General features: G+C 46.3%; 1 protein-coding gene across 3 annotated transcripts in view; it reads right to left on the bottom strand.

Annotated features, from left to right (window-relative positions):
- GNB1 (G protein subunit beta 1) overlaps positions 1-19,667 on the bottom strand; it is a 112,275-nt gene that overhangs the window by 54,292 nt on the left and 38,316 nt on the right. For 2 of the 3 annotated variants that reach the window (XM_023215131.1, XM_023215134.2), the window contains exon 2: positions 1,605-1,653. The exons of the other annotated variant lie outside the window; for it this stretch is intronic. The gene's annotated coding sequence lies outside the window, so the exon portion shown is untranslated. The remainder of the gene's footprint in view (positions 1-1,604; positions 1,654-19,667) is intronic. 3 annotated transcript variants of the gene reach the window in all.

Below are 19,667 nucleotides of genomic sequence, written 5' to 3'. Positions count from 1 at the left end.
TAGGGTCGGGCGCGGTGGCTCAAGCCTGTAATCCCAGCACTTTGGGAGGCCGAGATGGGCAGATCACGAGGTCAGGAGATCGAGACCATCCTGGCTAACATGGTGAAACCCCGTCTCTACTAAAAAATACAAAAAAAAATAGCTGGGCGAGGTGGCAGGCACCTGTAGTCCCAGCTACTTGGGAGGCTGAGGCAGGAGAATGGCATAAACCCGGGAGGTGGAGCTTGCAGTGAGCTGAGATTCGGCCACTGCACTCCAGCCTGGGCAACAGAGCAAGAGTCGGTTTCAAAACAAAAAAAAGAATATCCAATTGTTCTAGCCCCTAATTGTTTTTCAATTTAATATTGCTTTTTAATTTAAAATTATTTCAAACTTCAAAGAGTTGCAAGAAAAATACAAAGAAACTGTGTACCCTCACCCAGACTCACTAACTACGAACATGGCTTCATTATTCCCACTTTATACAAATAAAAAGGTTTTTTTGTTTGTTTGTTTTTTTCCTGAATCATGTTTGCCCTACTTTTTTCTCTCTTTTTTTAAGATAAAGTCTCCCTCCATCGCCAAGCTGGAGTGCAGTGGCGCGATCTTGGCTAACTGTAACCTCCACCTCCTGGGTTGAAGTGATTCTCCTGCCTCAAGCCTCCCAAGTAGCTGGGACTACAGGTGCATGCCACCACGCCTGGCTAGTTTTTGTATTTTTAGTTAGTGACAGGGTTTCCCCATGTTGGCCAGGATGGTCTCAATCTCTTGACTTCGTGATCCGCCTGCCTTGGCCTCCCTAAGCGCTGGGATTACAGGCGTGAGCCACCGTGCCTGGCCCCCCTTACTTTTTTCTATATTGTATACTGGTATTTCTTCCTTTTTTTTTTTTTTTTTGAGACGGATTCTTGCTCTGTCCCCCCCAGGCTAGAGTGCAGTGGCGTGATCTCAGCTCACTGAAAGCTCTTCCTCCCAGGTTCACCTCATTTTCCTGCCTCAGCCTCCCGAGAAGCTGGGACTACAGGAGCCTGCACCACGCCCAGCTAATTTTTCGTATTTTTAGTAGAGACAATGTTTCACCATGTTAGCCACGATGGTCTCGATCTCCTGACCTCGTGGTCCACCTGACTTGGCCTCCCAAAGTGCTGGGATTACAAATGTGAGCCACCACACCCAGCCATATATTGGTATTTCAACTAAGATTTGATTTGAAAAAAGGGCTCTCCTGCTTTCTAATGAAAAAAGCTAGAGAAGTACCGCTCTCATTCAAAATATAAATCCTCATCACGGGGACCCTAAACCTTCTTGCTCAACACTAAATGGAAGGTTTTTTTGAGGATCAAATTGTTTTGAAAACCAACTTTGGCTTAACAGAGATAGAAAAAAACTGTAACAAAAACCAGAGTATTGGCCAGGCATGCTGGCGTATGTCTACAGCCTCAGCTACTCAGGAGGCTGAGGTTAAGAGAACCCCTTGATCCCCGGAGTTAGAATCCAGTCTGAGCAACATGGCAAAACCCTGCCTCTTTAAAAACAAACAAACCAGCTATTTAAAAAAACAAATGCTGAAGAAATTTATATATTATCTTTCTAAAACTGAAGAGGATCAAATATATCAAAATTACCTTAATTCAGAAGGGCTTCTGGTCTGGTCTCCAATACATGTAAACTTGTCTGAAACAAACAGAAAAGGTTGTATTTGTATTGCATTCAGGTTGTGAATAAAATATTCTATTTTGCTAGTAGTTACATTCTGTGCAACAACACATAATTTTGACCCTTCCCTATTACTATTTCTCCCCCAAAATTGCTTTATTTAGCACTACTGTCATATTTTGTTTTTCAGTGTGGGAACAAAATAAGAAATCAGATCTGAGTTTCTTTAAGAATCCTTAGAAATGCCCCAGAGAAAATATCTTGAATTAAACTGAAAAGTATGGTAATAGAGGTTAGAATCCTATCACTAGAAAAATTACAGTAACAATTTAAAAACTAATGCAGGCCGGGCCCAGTGGCTAACCCCTGTAATCCCAGCACTCTGGGAAGCTGAAGCAGGCAAATCACCTGAGGTCAGGAATTGGAGACCAGCATGGCCAACATGGTGAAATCCCATCTCCACTAAAAATACCAAAAAAAAAAAAAAAATTAAGCCAGACGTGGTGTCACAAGCCTGTAATCCCAGTTCCTCAGGAGGCTTAGACAGGAGAATCGCTTGAACCTGGGAAGTGGAGGTTGCAGTGAGCTGAGATCACACCACTGCACTCCAGCCTGGCTGACAGAGCAAGACTGTCTCAAAACAAAAACACAAAACAGGCTGGGCATGGGGGCTCACACTTGTAATCCCAGCACTTTGGGAGGCTGAGGCGGGTGCATCACCTGAGGCCAAGAGTTCGAGACCAGTCTGGCCAACATGGCGAAACCCATTTCTACTAAAAATTCAAAAAAAGCTAGGCGTGATGGCAGGCGCCTGTAATCCCAGCTACTTGGGAGGCAGAGGCAGAAGAATCACTTGAACTCGGGAGGCAGAGGTCGTAGTGAGCAGAGACCACGCCACTATACTCCAGCCTGGGTTAGAGCAAGACCACGTCTCAAAAAAAAAAAAAAAAGTTGGGTACGGTGGCTCCCGACTGTGTAATCCCAGCACTTTGGGAGGCCGAGGTGAGTGGATCACAAGGTCAAGAGTTTGAGACCAGCCTGGCCTATATGGTAAAACCCTGTCTCTACTAAAAATACAAAAAAATTTGCTGAGCGTGGTGGCGGGTGCCTGTAGTCCCAGCTACTCAGGAGGTTGAGGCAGGAGAATTGCTTGAACTTGGGAGGCGGAGATTGCAGTGAGTCAAGATCATGCTACTACACTACAGTCTGGGCCACAGAGCAAGATTCCATCTTAAAACAACAACAACAACAACACACACACACACACACGCACACAGAAAACACTAATTCAACAAATTCTGAAGATTAATTTAATCCAGACTTTGCCTGTTGGGCATGACAGTGGAAAGCATTTCATCTGAATCTCAAGGAAGCCACTAAATAACTACTTCCTGAGTCCTGGCAAGTCTATGTTGGGACACTTCCAATCCCTCCCTCTGTCCCTGCTGACATGGTCCCATCCAGTGCCTGGCCCTGGTGCCCAGGAAGGTTGCTTGAATGGTGACAGAGATCACAAGAGAGGTTTCTGACTCCTCTTGACACCCTTCTGGTGGAATGAAAATATGTCCAATTCTAGATTTCTTCTGATTTCAGAACATTTATTTTATTATTTTTGAGACGGCAGTCTCGCTCTGTCACCAGGCTAAAGTGCAATGGCATGGTCTCAGTTCACTGCAACCTCCGACTCACTGGTTCGAGCGATTCTCCCGCCTCAGCCTCCTGAGTAGCTGCGATTATAGGCACACGCCACCACACCCAGCCAATTTTTGTATTTTTAGTAGAGACGGGGCTTCACCGTGTTGGTCAGTATGGTCTCGATCTCCTGACCTTGTGATCCGCCCGCCTCGGCCTCCCAAAGTGCTGGGATTACAAGCCTAAGCCACTGCGCCCGGCCTCATTTCAGAACATTTAAAGATGCTTTTGTAATCACTCCCTCAAATTAAACTATGTGAAAAGACCACTTGTGGAGGCTTCACAGGTCACCACCTGCCTATTAATTCAGTGTCTTGTGAGGCTGCAAACTAACATGCACACATCTAGCCTGGAGTCAGGAGATGAATCAATAAACTGAAACGTCTCCCAGTTGAACTGTGAATTCTAATTCATGTGCTTAAAGTAGTTTTGTTTTGCAATTATGCTGCTTATGTACAAGCAAGCACATACTTTTCTGGCAGTAAAAGTGAGTGTGGAAGGAAAACAGTTTGGCAGTTCCTCAAAAAATTAAACACAGAATTACCCCATAACCCAGGAATTCTACTTCTAGGTATATTCCCAAAAGAACTGAAAGCAGGGACTCAATGCATGTACACATTATGTTCTTAGCAGCAGTACTCAGTAGCCAGAAGAAGGCAGAGACAGCCCAAATACCCACTGAGCATGAATGGATAAATAAAATGTGTTCTATCCAAACAATGGAATATTATTCAGCTATAAAGACAGAACAGGCCAGGCGTGGTGGCTCACGCCTGTAATCCCAGCATTTTGGGAAGGTGAGGCGGGTGGATCACCAGAGGTCAGGAGTTCGAGACCAATCTGGCCACCCCGTCTCTATTAAAAATACAAAAATTGCCGGGCGCAGTGGCTCAAGCCTGTAATCCCAGCACTTTGGGAGGCCAAGACGGGAGGATCACGAGGTCAGGAGATCGAGACCATCCTGGCTAACACGGTGAAACCCCGTCTCTACTAAAAATACAAAAAACTAGCCGGGCGAGGTGGCGGGCGCCTGTAGTCCCAGCTACTCGGGAGGCTGAGGCAGGAGAATGGCGGGAACCCGGGAGGCGGAGCTTACTGTGAGCTGAGATCCGGCCACTGCACTCCAGCCTGGGCGACAGAGCAAGACTCCATCTCAAAAAAAACAAAAAAATTGCCGGGCGCGGTGGCTCACGACTGTAATCCCAGAACTTTGGGAGGCTGAGGCAGGTGGATCACGAGGCCAGCAGATTGAAAACATCCTGGCTAACACAGTGAAACCCATCTCTACTACATATACAAAAAATTAGCCGGGTATGGTGGCGGGCGCCTGTAGTCCCAGCTACCCGGGAGGCTGAGGCAGGAGAATGGTGTGGCGTGAACCCGGGAGGCGGAGCTTGCAGTGAGCCACGGTCGTGCCACTGGACTCCAGGATGGGCGATAGAGCAAGACTCCATCTTAAAAAAAAAAAAAAAGTCCTGGTCCTGTCTCTGTTAGAACACGGACAAACCTCAGAAATATGCTAAGTGACAGGTGCCATATACAAAAGGCCACACATACAACCCCATTTATGTGAAATATCCAGAATACACAAATCCAAAGAGACAGAATGCAGTGGCTGCCAGGGGCTGCACGTGTGTGTGTGTGCGCGCACATGCGTGTGCAGTAAACAACTGCAGGGTTTCCTTCTGGGGTGATGAAAATGTCGTGGAATTAGGTAGAGACGGTGGTTGCAATACATTGTAAATGTACTAAATGGCACCGAATCATTCACTTTAAAATAGTTTAATTTTATGTTATGTGAATTCCACCTCAGAAAAAAAACTTGGGTGTGAAAGTTAGGGCACACAGGTAAACAATGAATGATGCAAACTACCCCAGACTTCATGAAGCGAAGCCTTGCTCCAGGGCAAGTTCCTATAAGCACACTCAAAAGGTGCCATCAAATCATCAAGTTTCAAAGCATGGGTCTCAACCTCAGCACAACGAACATTTTAGGCAGGCGTGTGTGTGTCCCCTTAGGATATGTGGCAGCATGCCAGTAGCGTTCCTTTCCCCAGCTGTAACAGCCACCTGGAGTCCAAGGGGCAATAATGACCCCAGTTGAGAACTCTTTAACTGTCACAATTATCTCAATCACTAAATATAAATCTTTTCAAAGTACTTTCCACATCAAGGGACAGGTAGGAAAAGAAACGCTACTCAAAAATAATATACATAATCTGCTCTATTTTATCATTACTAATTATTTTTTTGAGACAGGATCACCCACTGTCATCCAGGCTGGAGTGCAGTGGCACAATCATGGCTCACTGCAGCTTCGACTTCCTGGGCTAAGGTGATCCTCCTGCCTCAGCCTCCTGAGTAGCTGGGACCACAGGCATGCGCCACCATGCCCAGCTAATTTAAAAAAAAAAAAAAAATTATTTGTAGACATGGGGTCTCGCCATACTGCGCAGGCTGTCTTGAACTCCTGGGCTCAAACGATCCTTGCAGGTCAGCCTTCCAAGGTGCTGGGATCGCAGGCATGAAGCACCGCACCCAGCTGCTCTATTTTAATGCCTAGATTGCCCTGTGGCTCAAATCATGACTCAAGATTGGAGTAAGGATGCTAAAAGTGCTATCAAATCACCTTAGCCTGGATTCACATGGAGAGTTGTCTGGACCCATTTCTGGCTAAAAACAAGATGACCCAAATGTATGCTCTTTTTCTGACTATCCAGCTCACAGAACCCCACACTAAGGATAGGACTACTGGTCCAACAATAATGTAACCCTAAACCAGTAGCACCACCCTTAAAGAAAATCAGGAGCTGGGCCCACACCTCTAATTCCAGCATTTTGGGAGGCCGAGGTGGGTGGATCACCTGAGGTCAGGAGTTCAAGACCAGCCTGGCCAACATGATGAAACCCCGTCTCTATTAAAAATACAAAAATTGGCCAGGCGTGGTGGCTCAAGCCTGTAATCCCAGCACTTTAGGAGGCCGAGACGGGCGGATCATGAGGTCAGGAGATCGAGACCATCCTGGCTAACACGGTGAAACCCCGTCTCTACTAAAAAATACAAAAAACTAGCCGGGCGTGGTGGCGGGCGCCTGTAGTCTCAGCTACTCGGGAGGCTGAGGCAGGAGAATGGCGTGAACCCGGGAGGCTGAGCTTGCAGTGAGCTGAGATCCGGCCACTGCACTCCAGCCTGGGCGACAGAGCAAGACTCTGTCTCAAAAAAAAAAACAAAAACAAAAATTAGCTGGGCACAGTGGCATGCGCCTGTAGTCCCAGCTACTCAGGAGGCTGAGGCAGGAGAATCACTTGATCCTGAGAGGGGGAGGGTGTAGTGAGCCAAGATAGCATCTCTGCACTCCAGCCTGGGTGACAGAGTGAGACTCCATCTCCAAAAAAAAAAAAAAAAAAAAAAAAAAAAGATTAGGCACTTTTTCAAGGCTCTTGATAAAATCAACTGACTCTATAAAGCTAATTTAGCAGTATTAAATATTAATATGACTTCTCTGTACATACATCCTAGTATTCATACTTTTATTTCAACATTTTTCAAAATCTAGAAGCTGAATCCTTGAGACATACCTAGAGAATTTCTCTACAGGCTCCATTAATATTTCAAATCAAGTAAGGGTATACTTGTGGGGGATGATTTCTTCTCTATCAACATAACCCTACGATGGGAAGCACACACAAGTACACCACTGATTATCTACAATTCTGAGATTCCCAAACCAGAATAGGACACAGACTTTCTCACATTCAGTGTGAGCAGTCTTATGTTTACTACAGGCTTTGGGGTATCTGATAAAAGCCTTGCTCTAACACATTGAACAACTAGAATGTAAAATAATACTGAACTTAATGACAACTCTGTATCATAATCTTCAACTATCTATGATTAAACTAATAACCAGGATAAAAACAAACTAGAAATGCCTTCTTTCAAACAAAAATTAAGAGTTCAGTACCAATAAAAAGATGACAATACCTGTGAAACACAACCAACCAACCAACCAAAAAAGGTCTAAAGACATCACGTTAATTTAGGGTACTCTAGCTGTACAAACATGGGGGCATATTCTAAGGGCAAAGAGAGTAACAAGAAGTTCTGAAATTTAGGTACCACATTGGTGGCGTAATAATGCTTAAAATATTAATATGGATATGCATGCCAGAGCAAAATGAGCGAAGATATGGTTATTATTTGGGGAGCAAGGTTTACACTGGAGGAGTGAGGCACAACATGGACTATCTGAAAGCAAGGAAGGGCCCCCTGGTGTTCAATCTGAATTTGGAGACAACGGTACAAATTCTCTATACATTTATTCCTCTGTAGAGTCATTTGTGTGTGTTAAGTCCATATATACATACACACACACACACACACGTATATGTCCTATCTCTTGTCAACTGAAAGGTCTAGAAGCAACGACCTCTCCACACACAAAGCCCAAATCTTGGTTTTACAAAAATGATTCCCTTTAAAAGGAGCTTCAGTGTTCCTTTGAGAAATCACTCCCTCAAGGTCTGGCACAGGGAACTGTCTTGCTATGGCAGAAAGGAAGGGCTCCAAAACTAAAAAGAACATGTCAAAAACACACCAGCTTGAAGGAAGTCCACTGGCCAAATTTAGGACAATCTGAGGGTCAACATGACTAACAATGGTAACGGAATATACCTCCTGGAGCTACAAAAAGAACACACAAGCACACGATAACATATAAATAAAACAGAAAACAAACAAACAAAAACAGAGGAATAGCGAAGCTCTTCTTAATGCCAATACATATAGAAGGAGTAAGATTTAGCCGGATGCAGTGGCTTGTGCCTGTAATCCCAGCACTTTGGGAGGCCAAGACAGGTGGATCACCTAAGCTCAGGAGTTTGAAACCAGCCAGGTCAACATGGTGAAACCCCATCTCTGCTAAAAAAAAAAAAAAAAAAAAAAGACACAAAAATTAGTCAGGCGTGGTGGCTGGCGCCTATAATCCCAGCTACTCAGGAGGCTAACGCAGGAGAATCGCTTGAACCCAGGAGACGGAGGTTGCAGTGAGCAGAGATCATGCCACTGCACTCCAGGCTGGGAGACAAAGTGAGACTTAATCCATCAACCAATCAGAGTCTCACTGTCACCCAAGTGGGTGACAGCTTTGAACAGCTCACTGCAGCCTTGAACTCCTGGGCACAAGCCATCCTCTTGCCTTAGCCCCCTAAGTAGCAAGGACTCAGGCACGTGCCACACTGCACCTAAATTTTTTGTTTCTTTGTTTATGGAGAGAGGGTCTCGCTATGTGGCCCAGGCTGGTCTTGAACTCCTGGTCTCAAGCAATCCTCTTCTCTTGGCCTCCCAAGTGCTCGGATTATAGGCATGAGCCAGCAGTGCAGCTGAAAGTGAAGGACTTAAAGCCAGAGAATTTAATGCCAGCAAAGGGTGGCTGGATCAGTTTAGAAAGAGGGTTGGCTTAAAAAACATTCAGGTAACAGGAGAAGCAGTTTCTGCCAACCAACAGGCATCAGCGTTACCAGATGCCATGAAGAAAATCATTGAGGAAAAGAAAATCTGCCTGAACAGGTTTTTAATGCAGACAAAAGTGCCCTATTCTGGAAAAAACTGCCACAAAAGACACTTATTAGTAAGGAAGAAAAGTGAGCCCCAGCACTGAAGGCAGGCAGGGAGAGGCCAACTCTACTGCTTTGTGCAAATGCAGCCGGGTTTATGAACAGGACTGCTCTTATCTACAAAGCTGCTAACCCCTGAGCCTTGAAGGGAAAGAGATAAACACCAGTTGCGAGTCTCTCGGTTGTGGAACAAGACTGGGACAACAAAATCCCTTTTTCTGGATTGGTTCCATCGATGTTCTTTGTAGTCAGGAAGTACCCTGCCAGTAAGGGATTGCCTTTCAAAGTTCTTTAGATATTGGACAATGCCCCTGGCCACTCAGAACCCCATGAGTTCAATACTGAAGGCACTGAAGTGGTCTACTTGCCCCCACACACTGTATCTCTCCTTCAGCCTCTAGATTAGCGGGTCCTAAGGACCTTTAAGGCCCATGACACACAGTACTCCATGGAAAGAACTGTCAATGCTATAGAAGAGAATCCCAATAGACAGAACACATCGTGTCAGCCTGGAAGGATTATCCCACTGAAGATGTCAAGATTGTTACAGAAAAAGCTGTGAAGGCCATGAAGCCTGAAACAACCCATTCCTGCTGGAGAGGACGATGTCCAGATGCTGCGCCTGACCTCACAGGACTTATGAGAGCCAATAGAGGAAATCATGAAAAGACTGTGGATATGCTTTTAAAAGGGTAGGGGTGGGTAAGGACTTCAACATATGGATCTTAGAGATATTCAAGAGCTCTTAGACACCACACCAGGGGAAGTAACAGAAGACACCTCGACAGATGTCAGTGCTTCCAAAGTGGAGACAGACCATGAGGAGGCAGCAGTGCCGAAAACACGTGGACACTGGGCAATCTGGCAAAAGGTCTCCACTACCCAAGACTGCACTTGACTTCTCTAGGACACAGACCTTTTATGGCACAGAAACTAACACTAAAGCACACAATAGAAGGTTGGTATTACACAGAAACTTCTTCAGAGCAATCAAACAGCAGGCCGGGTGCGGTGGCTCAAGCCTGTACTCCCAGCACTTAGGGAGGCCGAAGCGGGAGGATCACAAGGTCAGAGGTTCCAGACCAGCCTGGCCAACATAGTGAAACCCTGTCTCTACTAAAAATACAAAACATTAGCCAGGTGTGGTGGCGGGCGCCTGTAATCCCAGCTAATTGGAAGGCTGAAGTAGGAAAACTGCTTGAATCCAGGAGGTGGAGGCTGCAGTAGGCCGAGACTGCACCATTGTACTCCAGACAGTGCAAAAATCCGTCTCAAAAAAAAAAAAAAGAAAAAGAAAAAAGTCAGAAATCATGTATTTCAGTAAAGTTCCACCAAGTATGCCTGTCTCTCCTACCTCCCCTTTCACCTCCTCCACCTAAGTGAGCAAGACCAAGCCCATCTCTTCCTCCTCCTCCTCAGCCTCAACCTGAAGATAAGGAAGATCTTCCACTTCCACTCATTAAATCGTACATGTATTTTTCTCTCCCTTATGATTTTCTTAATGTTTTCTCCAGCTTGCTTTATCGCAAGAATATATAATATATAAAACATACAAAATATCTGTTGACTGCTATCGGTAAGGCTTCCAGTCAATAGCAGGCTATTAGTACTTAAGGTTTTGGGAGTCGGCCGGGTGCGGTTGCTCACACCTGTAATCCCAGCACTTTGGGAGGCCAAGGCGGGCGGATCACGAGGTCAGGAGATCGAGACCATCCTGGCTAACATGGTGAAACCCCTTCTCTAATAAAAATACAAAAAAAATTAGCCAGGCGTGGGGGCAGCACCTGTAGTCCCAGCTACCAGGGAGGCTGAGGAAGGAGAATGGTGTGAACCCGGGAGGCGGAGCTTGCAGTGAGCAGAGATCGCGCCACTGCACTCCAGCCTGGGCGACTGAGTCTCGAAGGAAAAAAAAAAAAAAAGGTTTTAGGAGTCAAGTGATACAAGAATTTTGACTGCACAGCAGGTGAGCAGCCCTAACCCCTGTGTTAAGGGTCATGATATTTCTTCCCCTTCACTCTTTGTAACAATTGTCTAGCATTTTACATGTTTTTTGAAGATTCTATCTGGTCTTTGTTCCCAGTTCCTCAGAAGGAGCTTCAACAACTACTGGATGTCCTTTGTTATTCATGAGCCTCCATGTTTGTGCTAACAGATGAGCTGACTCAAGACAGAGGTTAGTCACTAGAAAGACCAACCATGGATTAGACAGTTGGGGTCTGAAACCATTCTGATGGGGTGGGAGAGGGGCTAGAGATTGTGCTCAATCAACTGTGCCCAAGTAACAAAGTCCCAATAAAAACTCTCAACACCAAGGCTCAAGGGAGCTTCCTGGTTAGAAGCTCGTTGACCCTGATTCGTCAGGAGACCCCATGGGAGAGGGCTTGGAGAATATGTGTTTGAGACTCTCCTAGGCCTTGCTGTATGTCTCTTCATTTGCCCGGTCTGATTTGTATTAAACTATTTATAGCACCAGAAAAGAACTGCAGTGTGAAGGGACACACTTCTGCCTGAAGAACTTCCATCTCACTGGGCAGATCTACTGGCAACAAACCCCACAACTTTTGTCTGAGGAAGTCTTTTGTGGGACTAGGTCTCACTCTGTCACCCAGGCTACCGTGCAGTGGCACGATCTTGGCCCACTGCAGCCTCAACCACCCAGACTCAGGCGATCCTCCGACTTCAGTCTCCTGAGTAGCTGAGACCACAGGTGCCGCCGGAACACCTGGATAATTTTTTTTTTTGGTAGAGATGAAGTCTCGCTATGTTGCCCAGGCTGCTCTCAAAATCCTGGGCTCAAGTGAGTCTCCCACTCAGTCTCCCAAAGTGCTGGGATTTACAGGCATGACCCACCATGCCTGGCCTGTATGAAATACTTTTTTTCTGGCTACATTCAAAACTTTCTCTTTGACTTTCAGCAGTTTGACTATAATATCCCCAGGTGTTGAGGGCTTTTTGTTTATATTTATGGTGCTTGGAGTTCTCTGAACTTCACAGACCTCTCGTTTGCTGTCTTTTACTAATGAAAAAATTCTCAACCATTAGCTCTTTGAATATTTCTTCTGCCCCATTTTCTTCCAGGGCTCCAATTATATGTATATTAGATAGTTTGTTATTGTCCCACAACTGCTAAACACTTTTTTTTGAGATGGAGTCTCCCCATCTCACCCAGGCTAAAGTACAATGGCACAATCTCAGCTCACTGCAATCTCTGCCTTCCAGGTTCAAGTGATTCTCCTGCTTCAGTCTGAGTAGCTGGGATTACAGGCCCCTGCCACCACACCCAGCTAATTTTTTTTTTTTTTTTTCAGATGGAGTTTCTCTCTTGTTGCCCAGGCTGGAGTGCAATGGTGGGATCTTGGCTCACCACAACCTCCACCTCCTGGGTTCAAGCGATTCTCCTGCCTCAGCCTCTCGAAGTAGCTGGGATTCCAGGAATGCACCACCACCCCCCGCTAGTTTTTTGTATTTTTAGTAGAGACGGGGTTTCTCCATTTTAGTCAGGCTGGTCTCAAACTCCCCACCTCAGGTGATCCACCCGTCTAGGCCTCCACAAAGTGCTGGGATTACAGGTGTGAGCCACCACACCCAGCCTAAATGCTATTTTTGTTCTGGTATATTTTTTTCTGCTTATTTCATTTTGGATTTCTATTGACGTATCTTCAGTTTCACAGATTCTTTCCTATCTGCTGACAAACTCACTGAAGAAATTATTCACCTATGATGTTTTGTTTTGTTTTGTTTGAGACAGAGTCTCGCTCTGTCGTCCAGGCTGGATGGAGTGTGGTGGCCGGATCTCAGCTCACTGCCAGCTCCGCCTCCTGGGTTCACGCCATTCTCCTGCCTCGGCCTCCAGAGTAGCTGGGACTACAGGCGCCCGCCACCTCGCCCGGCTAGTTTTTTCTATTTTTTAGTAGAGACGAGGTTTCACCGTGTTAGCCAGGATGGTCTGGATCTCCTGACCTCGTGATCCACCCGTCTCGGCCTCCCAAAGTGCTGGGATTACAGGCTTGAGCCACCGGCTCACCAGCCCCCACCTATGATGTTTTTAAAGAATCTTTAACATTCCAATTTAACTTTTTCTAGAGTTTCTGCATCCTGAAATTCTCGATCTTTTCACAAACAATGCATGCTGTACACCTTTCTCCCTCAATCTTTTACCACATACATCACAGTCATTTGAAGTCTCTGGCAGTTCCAGTATCTGGGTCATCTCTGAGTTGGCTTCCATTTATTTCTCTCTCAACCAAAAATCACTTTTTAGTGTATCTCATAATTTTTTATTGAATATCAGACGATAACAGAAAACTGAATTAAACAGTACCTGCAACCAGAATTGGGTACACCTCTTTTTCTGAGTCACTAGTGTGTGGGGATGAGGGGTTAATTCAATCTAGTCTTTAGTTGGGTTTGGATTTTATAATCCTCAGGAAGGGGCTGCCTTAAACTTTGTGGCACCATATTTTTCTCAAAAAATATTGGCTGGCCAGGCGCAGTGGCTCATGCCTATAATTCCAGCACTTTGGGAGGCCAAGGCGGGCAGATCACAAGCTCAGGAGTTTGAGACCAGCCTGACCAAGATGGTAAAACCCCGTCTCTACTAAAAATACAAAAATTAGCAGGGCGTGGTGGTGCACGCCTGTAATCCCAGTGACTCAGGAGGCTGAGACAGGAGAATCTCTTGAACCCGGAGGCAGAAGTTGCAGTGAGTCGAGATCGTGCCACCACACTCCAGCCTTGGTGACAGAGCAAGACTCTGTCTCAAAAATGAATAAATAAATTAATTAAATTTAATTTTAAAAAATTGGCCAAAGAGGAAACCTCACTACTCACACCTAGTGGAGGACAGAACAAAGGCAGAAAAGCAAGCCATACAACTTCTTCTGAAAGTTCAGATTCACAGGAAGATGTGAACAGTCTTGCAGGCTGCCATGAAGACAAGCCTTCACTTTATTTTGGCAGTAGTGAGTGCCTGTTAAAGAGACATTCAGCCAGGCACAGTGGCTCACGCCTGTAATCCCAGCACTTTGGAAGGCTGAGGCAGGCAGATCACTTGAGGTCAGGAGTTTGAGACCAGCCTGACTAACATGGAGAAACCCTGTCTCTACTAAAAATATGAAATCAGACAGGCGTGGTGGTGCATGCCTGTAATCCCAGCTACTCAGGAGGCTGACACAGGAGAATTGCTTGAACTCAGGAGGCGGAGATTGTGGTGAGCTGAGATTGCGCCATTGCACTCCAGCCTGGGCAACAAGAGCGAAACTTCGTCTCAAAAAAAATAAAGAGACGTTCACTTTACTGGGGAAAAAACAACAACAACATATTGTGATTGAATATATAAAAAGAGATGCCAAACGTTAGGAGCCAGGCGTGGTGGCTCATGCCTGTAATACCAGAGGAGGATTACTTGAGGCCAGGAGTTTGAGACCAGCCTGGGCAACACAGCAAGATCCCGCCTCTCAAAAAATTCTTTTGAGACAGAGTCTTGCTCTGTCACCCAGGCTGGAGTGCAGTGACGCCATCTTCGCTCACTGCAAACTCTGCCTCCCGGGTTCACGCCATTCTCCTGCCTCTGCCTCCTGAGTAGCTGGGACTACATGTGCCCACCACCACGCCTGGTTTAGTAGAGACGGGGTTTCACCATGTTAGCCAGGATGGTCTTGATCTCCTGATCTTGTAATCCACCCGCCTCGGCCTCCCAAAGTGCTGGGATTACAGGCTTGAGCCACCACATCTGGCCTCAAAATATATACATATTTTTTTTAATTGGCATGGTGGTGCGGCCGGGCGCAGGTGGCTCATGCCTGTAATCCCAGCACTTTGGGAGGCCCAGGCAGGCAGATCACAAGGTCAGGAGATCGAGACCTTCCTGGCTAACACGGTGAAACCCTGTCTCTACTAAAAGATACAAAAAAAATTAGCCGGGCGTGGTGGCGGGTGCCTGTAGTCCCAGCCACTTGGGAGGCTGAGGCAGGAGAATGGTGTGAACCCAGGAGGTGAAGCTTGTAGTGAGTCAAGATCACGCCACTGCACTCCAACCCGGGCGACAGAGCGAGACTCCGTCTCAAAAAGAAAAAAAAAAAATGGCATGGTGGTACATACCTGTAGTCCTAGCTACTCCAGAGGCTAAGACAGGAGGATTGGTTGAGCCCAGGAGTTCAAGGCAGAACCGAGCCACTGCATGTCAGCCTGGGCAACAGAGTGAGACTCTGTCTCTTAAGGAAAAAAATATATATAATGAATATCTTGTGTGCCTTGCTATGTACACAGGTTCTCAGCCCCTGAGTGGAGTGCAACTTACGGGCCTACCCTACGCTCATGGGGCCAGCAACAGCCCCTAATCCTGCTCTCAGCAGCCCAGTTCCACATCTGCCACACCCAGTCACGCCCAGTTCTGAACCCTCGACTGGTTCTTTTGTGGTTCTTCTTCCAAGTCGAGGATCCACTCCTTATTCCCTTTCCCTGAATGTACCCCAGTTCCTAGAAAGCTCTATGCACTGCAGAGCTCTGAGGGTTCAATCCTTTCAGATTCCACCAGTGTAAAGCAAGCCTCAGCACCCCTTTCCTTTCCAAACCCGCTGGCAGTCCCTCCCAGCTCTCCTGTGGCACAGATTCCAGCCTCTGTTCCATCCCTTTCCCCTCCTGCCCCTGTGCTCCACTCCCACCGCTTCAGCCTCCTGACATGACAGCTCACCATCTTTGCCTGGCCCATTACTAATCTGCTTCTCTATCCCACCTCTTTTCCACTTCAATCCATCCTAAACAGCACTGCCTGATTTATCTTTCTGAAGGACAGCTCTGACATGCGACTCCTCCGCTCAGAAGTCTTCAAATACTCCTCCTACGGAAAAAATCAAACTTTTCAGCCTGGCCTAATTTAAAGCTCTTACCGACTGTATTCCCAGATACTCCTCCCCAGGGAGTCAAGTAAGCCTAGAGAAGGTCAAACACATGGGCACAAACACCCCAGACGACTTTGGTGGTCTCTGCCGAACTCTGACCACTGGTCTCTTAAAGAGAAATCCTAGAAACATGAACATATTTTTGCCTTAAAGAATGAGAGCCAATTTTTAAAGGTAAAATATCTCCCCACCAGGCAAGAAAAAAGACATGCTTCCAAAACTTAGCTTATTTCCTGCAAAAACTACAAAACACAGAAAGTACTCTGAGTTGGAAATGTTTTTATAACCCATATTCTAAATCATCTGTGATTTAGAAAGAGAACTGGAAGGAAACAGGAATAATAGAAACTATGTCTTCAGGCTATTTAGAATGACACAGTGCTCTGTAAAGCTCAGCTAATGTCTAGGTTTGTTATGTGGTCACTGTGAGAAAAGCATTTTGTGAGCCTACTCTGGTGCCAGGCACCAGTTTAGGTCACAGTAAAATAAGCACAAATATTTACTTGGAGTCTGAGTACATATATAACCATATTATATAACAACATGAAAATAGGATAAAAGTTTCGATTGTTGATAAAACATTTAACAATAAAGTGGCCTCAATATCTGGGTTCGTATTTGTATGGCTTCCTTCATTCACTCAACAACGACCTGCCCATCTCCAATCATGTGCCAGGCACCACAGCTCAGGGGAGTCTGTTGGAAACAAGACACAGCACTTGCTGTGCCAGAACTTGCTTGCTGGTTGAGGAAGGCATTAAGTGAACAGTGCAAGTCTTTATTTTGATACATGAACTGCTATCCATTGCTAAGGAAACATGAAACTGTATAAGAAGGGGAGAAAGGTGAGATGGGGAGGTCTCTCTCAGAAGGTGGCCAGAGAAGGCCACTCTGGTGTGGAGAAATCTGAGCAGGGTCCCAAGGAGAGGGTAAGCAGGTATAAAGAGTCCCCGAGATTCCGACTTATTCCTACTAGTCAAGATTTCTTACCTGCTGAAACACTGACAAAGCCTGCCATTTCTAACTCTGAATGTCAGAGGCAAATTAACTTTATTGTCTCTCTCCTGGAATGTTCAGTCCAACTGCTATCCTTCTCTTAAATTAAACTCTGACAGTACAAAAAAGCTCGGTCATAAAAGGTAGAGGAAGGGGACCACAATGAGGCAGCAGAAACACAGCAAGAGGGACTCACTATAAAACCTGTTTTTGTTTGTTTTTTTGAGACTAAGTATCGCTCTATCACCCACGCTGGAATGCAGTGGAGAGATCTCGGCTCACTGCAAGCTCCGCCTCCTAGGTTCATGCCATTCTCCTGCCTCAGCCTCCCAAGTAGCTGGAACCACAGTAGCCCGCCACCACACCCAGCTAATTTTTTGTATTTTTTTTTAGTAGAGACGGGGTTTCATCATGTTAACCAGGATGGTCTTGACCTCCTGACCCCTCGTGATCTGCCCGCCTCGGCCTCCCAAAGTGCTAGGATTACAGGCGTGAGCCACTTTGCCCAGCCTATAAAACCTGTTTTAAGGAAGACAGATACATCTTCTATTAGTCCCAGACCTTCCGTCCTAAGTAAGCTTTTAAGTTGGGCGCATTGGCTCATGCCTGTAATTCCAACTACTTGGGAGGCTGAGGAAGGAGGACTGCTTAAGCCCAGGAGTTGGAGGCCAGCCTGGATAATATAGTAAGACATCATGTCTTTAAAAAATTAAAAAGTGCGGTGGCTCACGCCTGTAATCCCAGCACTTTGGGAGGCTGAGGCAGGCGGATCACCTGAAGCCAGGAGTTCAAGACCAGCCTGGCCAACATGGTGAAACCCCATCTGTACTAAAAATACAGCCAGGTGTGGTGACTCACACCTGTAATCCCAGCACTTTGGGAGGCCAAGGCGGGTGGATCACAAGGTCAGGAGCTCAAGACCAGCCTGGCCAAGATGGTGAAACCCCGTCTCTACTAAAAACATAAAACACAGCCGGCCGCGGTGGCAGGCACCTGTACTCCTAGCTACCTGGGAGGCTGAGGCAGGAGAATTGCCTGAACCCCAGAGGCAAAGGTTACAGTGAGCCAAGATTGCTCCACTGCACTCCAGCCTGGGCGACAGAGCAAGACCCCATCTCAAAAAAAATAATAACAACAATTAGCTGGGTGTGGTGGTGGGCACCTGTAATCCCAGTCACTTGAACCCAGGAGGTGGAGGCTGCAGTGAGCTGAGATCGCCCCCACTGCACTCAAGCCTGGGTGACACAGCAAGACTCTGTCAACAAAAAAAGAAAAAAGAACCCAAATTCCATCCAAGTTAACCAGCAATGACTAAAAAGCAAGCAAAACAATAACTCCCAAAAGAATAAAAAACACTAAGTCACTGTTTTCCAGTAAGGAAAGTACATCACAGTAACCTGGGGCAATAGAGACACCTGGTGTTTGCTTCCTTGGCTATTTCAAGGAGAAGGAGGCAATACAGTGTCTACAGAACTGATGCTATGACCTTCTTACTATAAGACTGAAGTAACAGCACTGATTTGGGAAAGGTGATAAGCGGGGAGCTCAGGGCAGGGCCCTCTACCTTTTCACCACTGTGTTCTCAGGACTCATGGCGTAAAGCAGCCTCCCCAATTTTTTTTTAATCAATGGACTTTCTTCTTCTTCTTTTTTAAGAGATGGAGGTCTTGCTCTGTGACCCAGGCTAGAGTGCAGTGGCACCATCATAGCTCACTGCAGCCTCAAATTCCTGGGCTCAAGCATCCTCCCATCTCAGTCTCCTGAGTAGCCAGGACTAAATGCATGTGCCATCACGCCTGGCTAATTTTTATATTTTCAGAGATGGGTCTTGCTACGTTGCCCAGGCTGTTTTCAAACTCCCAGCTTCAAGTGATCCTCCTGCCACAACCTCCTAAATAGGGCTTTTTTAAAATTAGAGATGGGGGTCTTGCTATGTTGCCCAGGCAGATCTCCAACTCCTGGGCTCAAGCTCCCGCCCTGGTCTCCCAAAGTGCTGGAATTACAGGCATGAGCCTCTCCACTGGGCCAGAATTTATTTATTTCTTTTTTTGAGACAGAGTCTTGCTCTGTCACCAGGCTGGAGTGCAGTGGCGTGATCTCAGCTCACTGCAACCCCCACCTCCTGAGTTCAGCTGATTCTCCTGGGCCTCAGCCTCTTGAGTAGCTGGGACTACAGGCACGCACCACCACGCCCAGCCAACTTTTGTATTTTCAGTATAGATGGGTGCTGGCCAGGATAGTCTTGATCTCTTTACCTTGTGATCCGCCTGCCTTGGCCTCCCAAAGTGCTGGGATTATAGGCGTGAACCACTGCACCCAGCCTAGAATTTTTTTTTTTTTTTTTTTTTTGGGGGACGGAGTCTCGCTCTGCCGCCCAGGCTGGAGTGCAGTGGCCGGATCTCAGCTCACTGCAAGCTCTGCCTCCCGGGTTTACGCCATTCTCCTGCCTCAGCCTCCTGAGTAGCTGGGACTACAGGCACCCGCCACCTCGCCCGGCTAGTTTTTTTTGTATTTTTTAGTAGAGACGGGGTTTCACCGTGTTAGCCAGGATGGTCTCGATCTCCTGACCTCGTGATCCGCCCGTCTCGGCCTCCCAAAGTGCTGGGATTACAGGCTTGAGCCACTGCGCCCGGCCTCTAGAATTTCTTAATGTTCCTCTCCCCCTCCACAATCCCACCTAATGTAGCAATTAACAGTTGGGATAACCAAGAATGTAATTTCTGACAACAGTTGATATTTCAATTAAAACCAAAAATATTATTAATTCAGAAGGCCCAAGCAAAAGGCTCTTTTTTTTTTTTTTTTTTTTTTTTTTTTTTTTTTTTTTTT

Source organism: Piliocolobus tephrosceles, chromosome 1 (assembly GCF_002776525.5).
Source record: "Piliocolobus tephrosceles isolate RC106 chromosome 1, ASM277652v3, whole genome shotgun sequence".
Taxonomy (NCBI): Eukaryota; Metazoa; Chordata; class Mammalia; order Primates; family Cercopithecidae; genus Piliocolobus; species Piliocolobus tephrosceles.
Note: the sequence above shows the minus strand (reverse complement) of the source record. Positions and strands in the feature narration are given on the sequence as shown.